The 5,000-nt window shown below is 37.7% G+C and overlaps 1 non-coding gene across 1 annotated transcript in view; it reads right to left on the bottom strand.

Annotated features, from left to right (window-relative positions):
• Window positions 1–104, bottom strand: part of LOC143176344 (small subunit ribosomal RNA) — a 1,921-nt gene extending 1,817 nt beyond the window's left edge. Inside the window, exon 1 of the ribosomal RNA XR_013000906.1 lies at window positions 1–104. This exon is cut by the window's left edge and continues 1,817 nt beyond it. This is a non-coding gene — a ribosomal RNA (small subunit ribosomal RNA).
• Between the last annotated feature and the right edge of the window lie 4,896 nt (window positions 105–5,000).

Here is a 5,000-nt window from a genome sequence, read left to right as displayed (position 1 = left end):
TTTAATGAGCCATTCGCGGTTTCACCTTAATACGGCATGTACTGAGACATGCATGGCTTAATCTTTGAGACAAGCATATGACTACTGGCAGGATCAACCAGGGAGCTTCGAGTAAATTTTCATCATACGAAGCAAAAATATGTATGTATATATATATCTTAGTCGCCGACTCTCTCCCCTTAAGAGTCGGATCGACGATACTTTTTCTCGTCTTTAAGACAGTTCTCTTTCTCCTCTCTCTTCTCTCTACTCTCTTCTCTCTTCTCTCTTCTCTTTCGAGTTGGTAAATTTCGCTCCACTATTAGATTACCAACTCCGCACGAATTACCACATGGGTATATCCGCGCATATACATCAGGAGGACCTCCAAAAATTTCAAACTCTCCCGTGTATCTCTCCGAGATCTTTTTAGAAGAAAAAGAATCTCGGATGTCACATCGACTTTCAGGTTTGTAAGCACGTATGCTCGAGCGCTCTCCATCGTGTAAGCACGGACATAACGCACGAAGTCCGAAGACCGCGTACGTTAACATGCTGGACATATCGAGAAAGCGCGAACCATGCTAGGCGTACCCATGTCGAGGCCCTCGCGTTAAAGATCATACTCTTCTTTTCGTTCTCTCTTCTTTGCCCAGAAATAATATATATTTCTTATAATATATACCTCTTAGTTTATGTATTTCTCTCTTAGGACACCTCAATTTTATATGTATATATTATATTTCATTCGAACAATTTTTGTTCGTCGCCCCTTTTTGTGTGTAGTATTTCGTTTGGTCTTTGCCATTAAATTTTTGTATACGAAAAATATATTTTCGCTCGGATAGAAAACCCCTTTTGGGTTTCTGAGAGTTGATGTGAGAGTCGTACAAGTATAACGAATATACGTTGTATCCAACCCAACATTCTGGGCTTACCACATAAGGGCCATTCGGTCTGAGACACCGACCCGTGGTCATGCTGTGTAGAGAAAAATTCGCAACGGAACGCGGTACAGAACAGTCGAGGAATGGACCTCGAGGAGCTGAACGACTGCTTCTCGACCGAGATCGTAGAATAGCCGCTCGCCCGCCGCTGCGCCGACCGGTCCGCTCGAACCGACGTGCTCTCTTATAGTAACCAAACGGGCGGCCGCGACGACCGCGGCGCCGGCCGCTCAGCACGGGCGCTTATGGTGGTAAACTGCCGCGCGTACAGACCAACCGGCCGGGCTGCTGGTACTTAGCCGCTGAAACTATGGTCGATTCGAACATATATTAACATACGATTTTTATTCGATAAATCGTTATTGTACATATTAAACGTTAGTTTCCACCGAAAGAAAAATTTTTTAGAATTTTTTTTTTCCAAAAATTGCAAGAGTAAACTTTTTTAATATTCGATTTAAAAATTTTTAAATGCTTAATCCTTACATTAAACTACTGGGAGAACTCAGAAATCATAATGAAAAAAATTACAAAAATTTATTTTTCTCAGAAACTCCGAAAAACAGAGTGGTCGAATCCGTGCAAGCCGGAATTTTTCTAAGTCCCCACGGTCAAGAGTAAACTTTTTTAATAAGCGTTTTAAAATTATTTCAATGTTTAATCCATGCGTAAACATGAAGTTTATTAACGTTTTTAACATTAAAAAAAATTACAAAAATTTATTTTTCAAAAAAAATGGAAAAAACCGATTCGTCGGAGCGAGGTGTCCTGCCCGTGCGGTAATTCCAGCAGGCGAATCGGACTTCCCGAAATTTTTCTAAGTCCCACGGTCGACACCAACTTTTTTAATAAGCGTTTTAAAATTATTTCAATGTTTAATCCATGCGTAAACATGAAGTTTATTAACGTTTTTAACATTAAAAAAAATTACAAAAATTTATTTTTCGGAAAAAAAGGAAAAAACCGATTCGGCGGAGCGAGGTGTCCAGCCCGTGCGGTAATTCCAGCAGGCGAATCGGACTTCCCGAAATTTTTCTAAGTCCCACGGTCGACACCAACTTTTTTAATAAGCGTTTTAAAATTATTTCAATGTTTAATCCATGCGTAAACATGAAGTTTATTAACGTTTTTAACATTAAAAAAAATTACAAAAATTTATTTTTCGGAAAAAATGGAAAAAACCGATTCGTCGGAGCGAGGTGTCCTGCCCGTGCGGTAATTCCAGCAGGCGAATCGGACTTCCCGAAATTTTTCTAAGTCCCACGGTCGACACCAACTTTTTTAATAAGCGTTTTAAAATTATTTCAATGTTTAATCCATGCGTAAACATGAAGTTTATTAACGTTTTTAACATTAAAAAAAATTACAAAAATTTATTTTTCGGAAAAAAAGGAAAAAACCGATTCGGCGGAGCGAGGTGTCCAGCCCGTGCGGTAATTCCAGCAGGCGAATCGGACTTCCCGAAATTTTTCTAAGTCCCACGGTCGACACCAACTTTTTTAATAAGTGTTTTAAAATTATTTCAATGTTTAATCCATGCGTAAACATGAAGTTTATTAACGTTTTTAACATTAAAAAAAATTACAAAAATTTATTTTTCGGAAAAAATGGAAAAAACCGATTCGTCGGAGCGAGGTGTCCTGCCCGTGCGGTAATTCCAGCAGGCGAATCGGACTTCCCGAAATTTTTCTAAGTCCCACGGTCGACACCAACTTTTTTAATAAGCGTTTTAAAATTATTTCAATGTTTAATCCATGCGTAAACATGAAGTTTATTAACGTTTTTAACATTAAAAAAAATTACAAAAATTTATTTTTCGGAAAAAAAGGAAAAAACCGATTCGGCGGAGCGAGGTGTCCAGCCCGTGCGGTAATTCCAGCAGGCGAATCGGACTTCCCGAAATTTTTCTAAGTCCCACGGTCGACACCAACTTTTTTAATAAGTGTTTTAAAATTATTTCAATGTTTAATCCATGCGTAAACATGACGTTTATTAACGTTTTTGACATTAAAAAAAATTACAAAAATTTATTTTTCAAAAAAAATGGAAAAAACCGATTCGTCGGAGCGAGGTGTCCAGCCCGTGCGGTAATTCCAGCAGGCGAATCGGACTTCCCGAAATTTTTCTAAGTCCCACGGTCGACACCAACTTTTTTAATAAGCGTTTTAAAATTATTTCAATGTTTAATCCATGCGTAAACATGATGTTTATTAACGTTTTCAACGTTAAAAAAAATTACAAAAATTTATTTTTCAAAAAAAATGGAAAAAACCGATTCGTCGGAGCGAGGTGTCCTGCCCGTGCGGTAATTCCAGCAGGCGAATCGGACTTCCCGAAATTTTTCTAAGTCCCACGGTCGACACCAACTTTTTTAATAAGTGTTTTAAAATTATTTCAATGTTTAATCCATGCGTAAACATGACGTTTATTAACGTTTTTGACATTAAAAAAAATTACAAAAATTTATTTTTCAAAAAAAATGGAAAAAACCGATTCGTCGGAGCGAGGTGTCCAGCCCGTGCGGTAATGCCAGCAGGCGATCCGGGGTACTCGAAATTTTTCTAAGTCCCGACGGTCAAGAGTAAACTTTTTCATCGCATATTTCAAAATTTTTTCAATGTTTAATCTACGCATAAAAACGCAGTTTATCGCAGTTTTTAACGTTGAGAAAATTGACAAAAATTTTTTTTTCACTGAAAATGGAAAAAATGTATCGGTCGATGCGGGCTATCCAGGCCGTGCGGTAATTCCAGCAGGCGATCCGGGGTACTCGAAATTTTTCTAAGTCCCGACGGTCAAGAGTAAACTTTTTCATCACATATTTCAAAATTTTTTTAATGTTTAATCCACGCATAAAAACGCAGTTTATTAACGTTTTTAACGTTGAGAAAATTGACAAAAATTTTTTTTTCACTGAAAATGGAAAAAATGTATCGGTCGATGCGGGCTGTCCAGGCCGTGCGGTAATTCCAGCAGGCGATCCGAGGTACTCGAAATTTTTCTAAGTCCGAACGGTCAAGAGTAAACTTTTTCATCACATATTTCAAAATTTTTTTAATGTTTAATCCACGCATAAAAACGCAGTTTATTAACGTTTTTAACGTTGAGAAAATTGACAAAAATTTTTTTTTCACTGAAAATGGAAAAAATGTATCGGTCGATGCGAGCTGTCCAGGCCGTGCGGTAATTCCAGCCGGCGATCCGAGGTACTCGAAATTTTTCTAAGTCCGAACGGTCAAGAGTAAACTTTTTCATCACATATTTCAAAATTTTTTCAATGTTTAATCCACTCATAAAAACGCAGTTTATTAACGTTTTTAACGTTGAGAAAATTGACAAAAATTTTTTTTTCACTGAAAATGGAAAAAATGTATCGGTCGATGCGGGCTGTCCAGGCCGTGCGGTAATTCCAGCAGGCGATCCGGGGTACTCGAAATTTTTCTAAGTCCGAACGGTCAAGAATAAACTTTTTTATTACATATTTCAAAATTTTTTCAATGTTTAATCCACTCATAAAAACGCAGTTTATTAACGTTTTTAACGTTGAGAAAATTGACAAAAATTTTTTTTTCACTGAAAATGGAAAAAATGTATCGGTCGATGCGGGCTGTCCAGGCCGTGCGGTAATTCCAGCAGGCGATCCGGGGTACTCGAAATTTTTCTAAGTCCGAACGGTCAAGAATAAACTTTTTTATTACATGTTTTAAAAATTTTTCAATGCTTAATCCGTGCATAAGAGTGCAGTTTATTAACGTTTTTAAGGTTGAAAAAATTGACAAAAATTTTTTTTTCTCTGAAAATGAAAAAAATGTATCGGTCGAAGCGGGCTGTCCAGGCCGCGCGGTAATGCCAGCAGGTCGAACGGGGCGACCCGAAATTTTTCTAAGTCCCTGCGGTCAAGAATAAACTTTTTTATTATGCGTTTTAAAATTTTTTCGGCGCTTAATCCATGGATAAAAAGGCAGCCCGAACACGTTTTTAACGTTGAAAAAATTGACCAAAATTTTTTTTTCACAAAAACTGCGAAAAACAGATCGACCGAATCTACTTTTCTCCGTCTCGCGGTAAGTCCAA

This window comes from Nomia melanderi, unplaced genomic scaffold, assembly GCF_051020985.1.
Source record: "Nomia melanderi isolate GNS246 unplaced genomic scaffold, iyNomMela1 scaffold0499, whole genome shotgun sequence".
Classification (NCBI taxonomy): Eukaryota; Metazoa; Arthropoda; class Insecta; order Hymenoptera; family Halictidae; genus Nomia; species Nomia melanderi.
The sequence above is the reverse complement of the archived record's forward strand: the minus strand, read 5'-3'. Positions and strand labels throughout refer to the sequence as shown.